Source organism: Athene cunicularia (assembly GCF_003259725.1).
Source record: "Athene cunicularia isolate RWA chromosome 26 unlocalized genomic scaffold, athCun1 chr26_part2, whole genome shotgun sequence".
Lineage (NCBI taxonomy): Eukaryota > Metazoa > Chordata > Aves > Strigiformes > Strigidae > Athene > Athene cunicularia.
The window spans coordinates 478,177-490,095 of NW_020799137.1; the positions used below are offsets into that span (position 1 = coordinate 478,177).

General features: G+C 53.2%; 2 long non-coding RNA genes across 2 annotated transcripts in view; one reads left to right on the forward strand and one right to left on the reverse strand.

Moving 5' to 3' along the window:
* The window catches only part of LOC113488929, a 12,369-nt gene extending 9,160 nt beyond the window's left edge, over nucleotides 1–3,209 (reverse strand). Inside the window, exon 1 of the long non-coding RNA XR_003399992.1 lies at nucleotides 2,422–3,209. This is a non-coding gene — a long non-coding RNA (uncharacterized LOC113488929). The remainder of the gene's footprint in view (nucleotides 1–2,421) is intronic.
* Nucleotides 1–4,571, forward strand: part of LOC113488928 — an 8,833-nt gene extending 4,262 nt beyond the window's left edge. Inside the window, exon 2 of the long non-coding RNA XR_003399991.1 lies at nucleotides 3,205–4,571. This is a non-coding gene — a long non-coding RNA (uncharacterized LOC113488928). The remainder of the gene's footprint in view (nucleotides 1–3,204) is intronic.
* The last annotated feature ends 7,348 nt before the right edge of the window (nucleotides 4,572–11,919 follow it).

Sequence of the window (11,919 nt, forward strand, 5' to 3'; positions counted from 1 at the left end):
GGGGGGGGGGGGATTTGTCACAGCACGTGGGGGTCCCATCGAGGCAGAGGTGTCCCAGCATCTAGCAAAGGGATGATGGATCTCGCGGTGATGAATGACTCCTGCACCTGACTCCTGCAGAACAGATGCATTTTTCTTCCTCTAGAAAATTCTCTTTCTGCCCCGTTCCCACCCAAGGAGGATATTTCTCCTGCTCTTTCATCCCCCTTTTGGGCTAGATACAGCCCCTCACTCCTTCCTCGGGTAAACCACTGCCTTGAGCGGCTGGTAAAAGGCTGCTGTGCTCTCACCCAGAAGCGATTGCCTTAGCGGGCAGAAGTGGGGGCGAATTAATCCTCCATGCACAGCCAAGAGGAATCGGCTGGGCTGGGAGATGGCCCTGCTGGAATCAATGAAAGGATGGATTTCAGCCTGCAAGACAGCGCAGCCTCGATAGAGTCAGCGTGTCCCACACTGCCAGGGTCTGGCCTCCTTTGAATGAGACAAGTTAATGAAATTACTGTGAGTCAGAGGGACACAGAGGAGGCTCTGTGCCTTCCTCCAAGCGTTCCCACATTCAGCCCACCAATACCTCCTACATGCCAGGGACCCGAGAGGGATGCTAGGCAGGGCAGGAGCGAGGGGATGCTGCAAAATCCACCCCCTGAGCATCCACTCTCCGTGCCCTGCTCTTGCCTGGGCTGGTCTGACAGGCAGAAAGGATGCTGCCACGCTGAAGGGATGAAGAACAAATCAAACAGCACTACAGCAAACAGACAGAGGAGAAAGACACTGCAGCAACGTTATTGCTCCCTGCTGCTGATTAACCTTCCCCTGCAATTTTATCCTCTGCCCGGAGCAGCAGGTCCCCAGGCGCAGTTTAGGTTGGGTTGAGAGGATGGGGCAACCCCTTCTCGGCTCCTTGGGGAGCAGAGGCACAGAGAGGGGTATTCTGCCTCCTCTTCAGCCTCCGGCCTCGGCTAACAGCCGTGACTCCTCCGTGCGGCAGAGGAAGCGGGGTTAATGCCGAGGAACGCCTCAGCCAGCTCCACTGAGCTCATGCCCTTCGTGAAGTTACTGAATTTACTTCCCCCCGACAAGCTGAAGAGCAACAGGGGAGCCAGGTGGGACCCATTAACCCCCATCCTGGGGACGAGGCAGTGCTGTCCTACTGGTCATGAGTGTCCCCAGGAGAAGGGTGGGGGCCCTGTTTCCTCTCACCCAAGCAATGTCCTCCCAGAAATGAGGCCGGGAGAAAACCTCAAGAGCAGGGGAGGGACAGACAGAGGTGCTGTTGGGAAGGAAGGAGGGGAGCAAAGGGGAGTTGCTGGTGCAGGTCAGATCCTGCTCATGGGGTAACTCGCTCAGCCTCAGAGTGGACGTGCTGGGATCTGCATTACCCAAATTAGTGACTTAGACCCAAATACAATGGTCACTTAAGCTGCTAAAATTCAGCCTGTGTCAGCACCTCTGCTCCAAGAACCTCTGCCCCAATGAAACCATCTCGCACAGAGCCCCCCCACACCGCAGGGTCCGCCAAGACCCCCACACCTAGAGACCCACATCCCTCCCAAGTGCCCAGTGCAAGGAGCTCCATCCCTGGCCCCTCCACCACGTGGGTCCCATCCCCAGCATCTCACTCCAGCTTTGGGGTTCTGCAGAGCTGAACTGGGGTGGGGAACCCCCATCAAAGATGCTTAGAAGAACCAGCATGGAAAAAACTAATCACAAGTCAACACTTTCCCCCAGAATGGCCCTCAAATAAGGAATGTGGTGCCTGGACCACATCATAATTTTTCCCCTGACTCAACCCCCTAAAACACTCACTTTCCCCCAAATTACCTGGATTTGGTGGCTTTCCCATAGACTTCACACCCTGGGATCTCAGTTCTCTGGGTGATCCCTTCGAGAGCATCCTCTCCTGGGCGCTGGACCACGGTGTCAGCTGCTGAGCCCTTACCCCTGCTCTGGGAGGCAACAGCCCCTTTAACCCTTGGCTCCATGCAGAAAGGGCTGGTCTGTGCTGTTTCTTCCTCTCCAACTACTCTGGGCACAGAGGTTTAATATGAAAATGCTGTGGGCTGTTTGGAGAGTGGGAGGAAGACATCTTTTACTCCAATTTGGCAGGGGTCGCCTTCACTTATTACTCTGAGCTTCCCCCCCTGCTGCTCTGAAGGCTTTGAACCAGCTCAGATCCCATTAATGGGGTTAAGCAACAGCAGGGAAAATGTAGGGTTAGTACCAGAGGAAATATAGGGAGCCTGCTGGTGTTTAGGGCCTGATTCTGTGGGATGCTCTGGCTCTCCCATCACCTGGGACTGTGGAGCTGTTCCTGGTGAACACCCAATGCAGGGAAAAACCCCAGCATGGAAAAACTTAAGACCTGGAAACAAAGTGGGGGTGTATTTGGAGAAAGTCTCACAGCATGCTGCTCTCCTCCACCCCATGTCCACGCTGCAGTGAGGGGAACGTGGTCCCGAGAGCCTGAACTCAGTTACCGGGGTCCAATCATCCACCCAGACACGGGACCTCTGCTCAATCCCGCCTCAGAGCCGGGCACGCTCCCCTTTGCAGAGCCGCCACATCTCCCACTGTTGTGTTTATACCAATTAACTTGCTCAAAGCCATTAATGAGCTCCAACACCTCCAGTCATCACCTTCCTATAACAGCGGTGACCCAGAAGGTGTAAGCAGAGAGCCGGGCATGGCACTGAGCTGTGCTGTGCCGCTCTGGGATGAGAAAAAAACTTAGAAATGGAGATTTGCTTCTATAGGCACATCATGTACCTGCTGAAATTCCGGGGGTTAAACCATCCTTTCCCAGTGAGCCTGTCTCGTGCAAATTTACACCATCAGTTCTCAACAGTGATGTCCCCAGTCCTCCTGGGGCTGGCAGAGGCAAAGGTCTCAGCATAATCAGGGGCTCTCACTCCCAGAGAAGAGGAGAAGAGGTGCCAGGTTCCCCCCAAGTCTTTGCACCCCACCAGTGGGTCTCCACAGGTGAGGGCAGCAGCCAAGAGGGAGGGAGAGAGCAGATGGCCAACCCTCCAGACAACTGATCAACCCGAAACACCTCTTACACGAGTTGCACGTGCTGGCCCGCTTCCTCAGCAGGGTTAAAACCACAAAGTGGTTTTCAGCTGAGGTTTTTTTTGGGTGCCTAAGATTTTTTGGGGGGTGAAATTGCTTAAAAGTTCAATGGCATGGTTTTTGTTTCCTATCAAGGGACCTTTGAGATATGGAACAGCTTGCGGCTCCTCGCAGGGAGATTTGCAGTTGAAAGGTCAAAGCTGTTTCTGGTTCTCCTTATCAGCATTGGCCGAGCAAGAAGGAAACCTTTCACCATCTGGGTCGGGTAGGGGAGGTCATGCCGGGGACAGAGCACCGGGGCACCAGGGATCCGGAGATGAGACGCCGATGGCAGAAGGTGGGAAGAAACCCGAGAGACAGGAATTATGCCCTATCTCCACCCTACAGCAAGGCCACGGAGGGGAAGGTTACCCTTTCCACCACCCTGGCAGGACCCGTGGTCCTATCCGCTGGAGAACTAGAGGCAGTGGGACACAGTGGTTTGGGGGATACCATTGCCCAAAGGGGATTTGGTTGACCCCACTGGTGGCCACTCAGCTCCCTGGACCTGTTCCATGACCCTCCCAGCGCTGCTGGGTTTGGTTTGGCTTGCGCCATTGACATACGTGAAGACCCATGTTGGGTTTAGGTGCTGGGACCCCTCCAGAACTCCGCAGAGACGTGGTGGTGGCTGGGCACAAAACCCCCCAGAAAAGCCAAGAAGCAGTGTTTGCTTTACAAGACCCAGATCTCCTGAGCCTAAACAGGGTCCTGACCCTGATAGACAAGTTCCTCCACAGCCAAGCAACATGATGTGTGTCCAACCCAACTCCTTGGTCTTCAGCCCAAACAGCCAATTGCTAGAAGTATCTCCCAACAACAGCAAAGCTTAAATGCTGCTGGTCTCAGCTCTTACCCAACCCTGCCTTGTTCTTTGCCTTCATCCCCCTCTTTCCACTGATCCATCCATCCATGCATCCATCCATCCTGGACCCTAGCACCACAGTGCCCATCCAACCAGTGCTCTGAGCTGTTGGGCACTTTGATCTCCCCTTTCCCTGCTCCTGCCTGCCTCCCTTCCCCGCTCCTTCCTGTTTCCCACACGAGCTGGTCCTCACACACCTTAAATCAGCCAACCCAGCCAGGCTGGGAGCTGGGGCAGGCGTAACAGAACGGTGGGAAGTTAAGAAGCCTTGACAGCCCATCTGGTTTTTGCACGACTCCCCCGGTGCTCTCGGCATTGTCACCTTTCATTCATCCTGACAGGTACAGAGATCACCACCAGCCCGACCTCCTGAAGTCTTGACATGAACAATCCCGTTACGGAAATACAAGAGCTCCTGCTGATGTGCCTTTGGTGAAAGCAAAACTCTCTGCAAAGCCCTTGGCTGGGAGGAGTGGGAAGCACATGGTGAGGAGGGAAAAAACACCCCGAGATGCATGAAAGAGGCTCCTTGGAGTCAACCTCACCTCCCCGGGCTTCCCCCGGTTGTAAAGACAGCCAAGCATGATCAACCCCTCAGCAGAACCACCCAAGGAAGAGCTGGTGGGATGTTTTCAATCTATATCGGTGCCCCCTGTGCCTCAGTTTCCCCATCTAAAAGAGACACACTTCATCCCCTGATGTTGTCTGCTTGATGGGACCATGAGGGTGAGGACCTATCCAGCACCCACCACCTTAAACGCCAACAAGGCAGAGCGTCCCACACATGTCCAGCGCCACGCACGTTGCCATAACGCGTCTGTCCGTCTGTCCGAGCAGGTCTTGCCCAGTGCTGAGGCTCATACAGACCGTTTGGACGGACAGATGGATGCGGTACAGGAGCAACAACAGTGAGAAAATACAGCTCTCCTCTCCGCAGAGCCCCTGGGGATGGCTCCTTCTCCCCCACCACCAGCCACCAGAAAAAAAGCCGATTACTTTCAGGTGTTGGCCAGTTAATAAAATAAATCTTCCCCTTAAGGAAAGAGGAGGTTTGCATGGGGGATTTTTTTTTTTTTTCCAAAAGCTAAACACAAACCAGAAGGCAACGGACTCCGGCACGTTGGCTCCACTGTCCTTTCGGGACACAGTTGGAGACACTTGGAATTTTTTTTTCCCCTTGTTTCACCCCCCCAAAAATATCTCCCCTAATTTTTAGGGGCTGCTATGAATTTATCCCAGTAATCACAAGGCGATACCATCCCACCAGCTCAGCCCCAGGGAGTTACTTGCATCGCTGTTTGTTACGGACTCTCCAGAGAAAACTTTTCCTTTCCCTGCAATAAATTTTCCACTTACATTTTAAGGGAAGAAAATGTTTTCCGGTGCTTTTTCTGGCTCTCTGTCGGGAATGATTACTCCCAGATTTATTGGGATTTGCAAAGGAGGCGGCAATACCTGGGATCTCCGAAACTCGCCGGGATAATGATGCAGGCAACACTTGTCAGCCTCAGATCTGATTTATGGAGCAAGATTTCGTCTGTCCCGGTGCGTATAATTTACTGGGGTCTGGAAGCGGCTCATTAAGGGATGAGATGAATAAATCCATCAATCCCCTGGGGAGGAGAAAAGCTTTGTCCAGCTCTGTGTACCGCTCACAAATCCCAAAGGGGGGTTGGGGTTTTCCTCGGTGGCAGCCGGACGGGGAGCTGGGCCCTCGCCGGGGTGATTCGGCATCGCCAGCCCAGCATGGGACCCGCAGCCGCCTGCCGGGACCGCTGAGCCCCGGCTGAGGGGGGCAAATGAGCCCCCAGGGTGGGGGAAGCATCCTGGGGCATCCCCGGGCATGGTGCAGGTCCTGCTCCCCCCGCGACGGCTAGGTGGGACTCGGGGGGTGCTGAGCACCCCCCCGGCGTGGTGCTGGGACCCGCTCCATGGATGCCAACCAGCAGGAGAAGCCGGAATCAAAAGCGTTCGCTCTCACAAAGCTGATTTCTGCAAGGGCTGGGATTTATTCCCGACCCCTCCTGAGTCAGCTCAGCCGTTTCTCACTGCACAAACAGGAACTGCACTAAACCAACTCCCCCAGCACCCCAAAACCATGCCCCACATCACCTCCCTTGTGCTTTTTTTTCCCCCCCTCATTTCCACCATTCTTCAGGCATTTTCCAGACAAGGACCAAACTCTGCCCAGGGTCACCCCACGCAAACCCAGAATAACTGAACTGACTGCGAAAGGCTCAGCCCAGCCCCACACCAAGGGGAATAAACCCCCCAAGGGAAATTAATTCCCCCCTGGTCTTGGAGCCGGACAGGCTGGTTTACATCCTACAGGCAGCGTAAATCTGCAGTAACACCCGGCACCAAATTACTCTGATTTACACCCATTTAACCAGCTGCTGCGTTAATTCAGGGGCCAAATCCTGCTCCTGGTTACATAGATGTTAAATCCAAAGTGACCCCACTTATTTAGTGCCACTATTTCAGATTTACACCACGTAACGGCGTTACTCTAAAACGAGGAACTCAAACCGACTCGAATCCTACCGCTTCCCGGCGGAGCAAATCTGAAATGAATTCCCTTTAATCCTTAAGATGTATTCCTGGTTTTGCAATTGCTATCAGATTTTTAGGAGTCAAAAGACCCGTTCAGCTCCCAGTGACTCGTCTTTTACTGGGATTAATGCCATAAGCACACAACCAGCCCAGCATCTCCCCTGAATCCCAGCCGCCGCCAGCTCGCTGCCGCTTCCAGGCTTCATTTCAGCCCCCTATTTTTTTTTTTTTTTATAATATATATATTTGGAGCAGCTGGAAGGAAAAACAAGACTGAACTTGGCATCCTGAAGCGCTTTCCAAAGCAGCCTGAAAATCCCCCGCACGGATGAAGTACAAATCTTTCCTTATTAAAGCAAAAAACCGCCCGGCGTAGCGGCACGGCAGCGGCACGGCGATGGGAGAAGGGATCCATCCCTCCGGCTGGGAGCCGGCAGCGCAGGGCTCACGAATCCCCTCTGCCTCCCAGCATAAAATCGAGTTTATAGAGACCAAATTAACCGGTGGTGGCAATCCACCCCGTGGCCCTGACTGCCAGGACGGGGCCGGACCCTTGTTTAAAGCAGCCTGAGGGAATTAAACTGATTTATTCCTGCAGCTCCTCTAAAGGCCAATACATCTCCAACACACTTTATAAACACTTGGGGTTTAATTCAGCAGCTGCAAAAAACTGCTAGTTTTTACCGCTGGTTTGAATCAAGCCAAAATAATGTTCATTTTTTACTTATTTTTTTTTCTCCCTAATCTATCTCCATGAAATGCAAACGAAAACAAAAGTGAGGGGGCTTGGCTTTCCCGCCGGGTTTAACCCCATCCGCAGCCCCGCAGTTTGTTTTCACGGGTTTTGTTTCCTCGCTCGTTACTGCTATCATTAATTTACGGCACGCTTTGACACCGAACGCTGCTCTGAAGCGAGCGCTGGAAAGCAGCACCAGGATGAAAACGGTAACTTAGAGATTTCAATTACCAAAAAAAAAAAATCCCCGAAAAACAAGTTGCCAAAAAATTGCAATTTTGACAAATTCACTATTTTCCAGAAAAAAAAAATAAATCCCTCCCGTTGCCAGCGCTGAGGCTGTCCATGTGTTACCCCTCCTCGCTTACATCCACGGGGCTTTAATCCAGCTCCACGGGGCTGTACATCGAGATGACACAACCACAATATATTTTTTTACAAATTTCGGTATTTATGCAATTATGTGGGTGCCATTTCCACACCTTCATCTGTACCCGTCTGCGACCTAGACACAAACTGACGTGATTTTAGTGTCCATGGGCTGGTAACATGAAGTGATACAGAAATACACTGCGTTTGTGTGCAAAATTATAATGCACATTTGCATGGGATTAAATTATCAGTGCATATATCTGGATGGCTATAAATATTCATGTGCATATAAATGTGCCTGCATATAGAAATATGAATGTATAAATATGCATACATGTATATAAATATATATGCATTCATGTAAAGCACGTGTGTGACACAGAGGCTGTCGCCTGCCTTTGTGCATCGTTAATATATGTGGGTGGATATTTGTGCTTGTGCTTTGCTTTTGGGAGACCTGGGAACGGGACCGTTTTCTACGTTAGCAGCCTCGCTAAATAACAAATCTGGCCCCGGCTTGGTGGACCCGATGGGTTTCCGGCAGGGTCAGACCGAGGGGCTCCATCTCCCACTCGCTAACGCAAAACAGGGTCACAATCAGCAAGGGAGATTTGCCCAGGTGAATTGATAAATTCAGTTTTCCTGCCATCAGCGCGCACATCCCCAAGCAAGATTGAACCATAGTTTGAGATGAAGCTCGGCCACTAGGAATTGGAGGATTTTCTGGGATATTTGGAAGGGATGTGCGGACAGACAAGAAAAAAAAAAAAAAAAAAAAAAAAAAAAAAAAAAAAAGCAAAGGCACAGATTTCCTTTGCTGCTCAAGGCTGAGATTATTGTCGCTGTGTGGCAAAGGCGCAGGGACATGCCCAAGACAAACTAGAAGACGCTGCTGGCACCCACCAAGGGGTGTAAACCAGCCAGGGCTGACTCTCCCCTGGGGATTGGGAGAAGGTCCTCGCCGTGGGGCGCAGAGCCTGGAGGAGCCCAGGCTGGGGACACAAGCACAAGAGCAGCCAGCGTGGCCAACCGTCTTCCTGAAGAACCCCACGGGCTTCCCCAAAATGCAGGGAGGGAATGGCCCTCGTATTGTCCGCACACGGTGTTTCTCCAGGCCTGGGCGCAGAGGGGAGCAGAGAACTGCCTCCATGGCCCTTGGTCAGCAGTCACCCAACACAGCGGGGATGCCACCAGCTGGAGGGGGCTTTGGTGTCTAACAGTGTCATCAGGACAGTTGTCCCCAGACTCTGTCCCCTCTGCCTTGACCCCAAAGCTCATGTGCCAGAGCCACGTTGAGCTGAGCTGCCTCCCTGCTTTCCAAAGGAAGCCAGAGCTTTCTCCCAGCAGGCTCCCAGGAACGGGCTTTCTTCCCAAACTGCAGATCACAGAGTCAAAAAATAACAAAAATCAACCCCCTTGAGAAAAAACCCATGGGCTGGACCACAACTGCTGGTCCTCATCTACGCTGCCCGCTGCTCGACCTCCAGGCTGGGAGGGAAAGCACGTCCTTGGAGGAGGAGAAGCCCATTCCCGGTCCTGGGTGCTGGGCACTGCTCCGTGCCTCGCCAGCGTTTCCAAGGCTCTGGGTAACGTTGCAAAGTCTCGGCTGTGCAGGGACGTTCATGCAAACCACAGAGCTATGCAAACCCTCCCGGCCTCCCGCCGAGCTCTTCAGTGACATCTCATGATCCCAGGGGAGGCGAGGCAGCTCGCTGGGATGGTTGGAGATGGTTGGGAAAGCCAATGGGATGCAAAGAGGAAGGAAAAAAAAATCCTCCTCCCCGCAAGCAAGAGAGAAACCAAAAACAGAAAACGTTTGCCCACGGAGCATCCTGCTGGAGTCCTCCCTCTGCACTTGGCGGCTCTCTTGCTGTGGCTCGTTTGGTGGCAGATGCAATTAAAACAGGGCCACAAAAGGTCATTTCCATCTGAGAGCTGACCCGATGGTGCTTCCCCTTGCAGAGATGTCAGAGTCGGATGCTGGGACATTGTGAAAAGTTTCTCCTGGAAGCTTTTCAGCCGAGGAGTTTGTTGGGATCATCCTTTGCCCATAAATAATCTGGTTTGTGACAAATGAGCCCCCGCGAGCCCCGGGAGCACCACGGGGACCTCCCTGCCCTGGTCAGTCCCACGCTGGCACCCATCCATTGTGCCCTAAGAAGAGGCACTTCCCTTGGTCTCCCTCAGCAGCCTTTGCCCCCGATCTCAAAGCACCCAACACGTCCATCCACCAAACCAGAAGGATGAGGCACCCTGGTCTGGCTCTACACACAAGAAACCCCAGGGCAGAGGGTTGAGGCAGGTTCAGAAGAGCCCCTGGGGAGTCGTGGTCCTCAGCCCTGCTCACCAGAGGGACCAAACCCCTCAGCAGCTCCACGAACCAACACCAACCCCACAAATACCCAGAAGAGCTCACAAACCTCTCCTCACGCTGCCTTCAGCACCCAAATACCCCAAATCCCAAAGACCAAACACCTTCCTAAGACCTCTTCTGCCTGCCCAGGAGGGTCCCAGCGACGGCTCCAGTCTGAAAAACCCGCACACCCCAAACCAGCCTGCACGTCCCCCTCCACGCCACCGGCACACATGGATAGACTCATCCCTCTGCTATTAAAATCCTTTAAATGCCAGCAGTAAAACTGGGAGAGGTACGTTGAAACTAATAAGCCTTTACAGGAGCGATGCTATGTTTAATAATATTTAATGACTCGTTGTGTGCCAGAGGACTTATAGTCGCTATTTAGCAATAATTTACAACACGCAGCGAGCTGTGGACAGTCAAACAGGGAAAATCCCGGCAGCTCCAGCTGCTGTGAACGGAAAGCGTCGGGGAACGCTGCGGGATGCGGGATGCAGAGGGAGCCGTCGTGGGTATCGGCCCCCCGTTTGCAGAGCCAGCCCCTCGCGGGACTCCCTGCCAGAGTAAGTTTGAGCTCAGGATCGCAACCCAGCCACTATTTTTCTTGCAAATGCAGATTCCCTGAGCAAGAGCTGGAAAATCCAGCCGTGATTTATACCACACGCCGCAGAGCCGGCACTCTGGCGATAACACCGGTTTTTGCAACGACCCAACGTCCTATCAGTTCTGCAACTGCTGCCAAGACATAGGGGTTACATTATATTTTTATCATAAGCTCTTTGAAACAAGATTGTCTTGTGATTCCAAATTTGCACCGTGCCTGGAATAACAAAGCACTGCCCCAGCACCGCCAATAAAAGCAATAGCACGCTGCATAATGTCATTTAATGGTCAGTGTTATCCTGTTGTTCCGCTATTTAACATCACACGTCTGTGATCCGCCTGCTCCTTCTCCGCCTCTTTTTGCTGCTCCCACGCAGTTCATTCCCTGCCCTGCAGCCCCGATACCTGCACGTTATTTTTTTCTTAGACCTAAAGCAAGGCACGATGCCTCGGGACGAGTTAAAAGCCACGAGCTGTGTTGTGCGTAGGGGAAAACAGCAAATGGAGGCGTAAAACATCACCCTTCAGCCCAGATATCTGCTCATTTCTCTGTGCCCGTTATCTAATCCTCTCTCTCTTTGACACCAAGTTTTTGAATCGCTAAACCTGCCCCATCCTTTTGCACACAAACACCCCTAAAACTGTATAAACCCCCCCCACACACACACAAGCTGAACACCCGGCCCCGGGGAGCTGCCGAAGCAGCTCCAAAGCTGGATGCAGAGGAGTAAAAAGGAGAAAGGGTGGGGGAAAAAAAAATAATAAAAAAAGTCCAAGCAAGCTCTGATCGCTTTGCCCCAACACCAGCGCCTGCTGCAAAATCCAAAGCGGGGCTGCTGGGGACCCAAATCCTGGGGTGTGGGAGCAGCAGCAGGGACACGCGGGGAACAGGACGGGACCTCGGTGCTGGGAGCAGCCGCCACCCACAGCAGCAGAGCCCCCCGCCGGCTCCAAGGGCAGCCACGGCACCGTGGGATCCTGGATCCCCTGTCCCAGGGTCACGGTCATCCCTGCACCGACCTGCCCAGGCCTCAGCCCCGGCCCTGGGGAGGGAAAGGCTCCAGCTGGGTTCAGTACAGCTTGGGAAGGGGGAAAAAAAAAACAAAACCAAACAGAGGGTGCCTGGAAAATTGAAGTTTCTCCCCTTGCCTGGGATTTTGAGCTGCTCGTAGCAGTTGGGGACGAAGCTTTAAATCAAGGAAGGGCCCTGGGCATTTCCTGTAGCTGGGAGACACTGGGAGCGCTGGGAGGGGAGGGGCAGGGCTCCCCCCACGGCCCCTGCCTTGAGGATGGAGGGGGACTGCTGCGCTGGTCCGACCCACT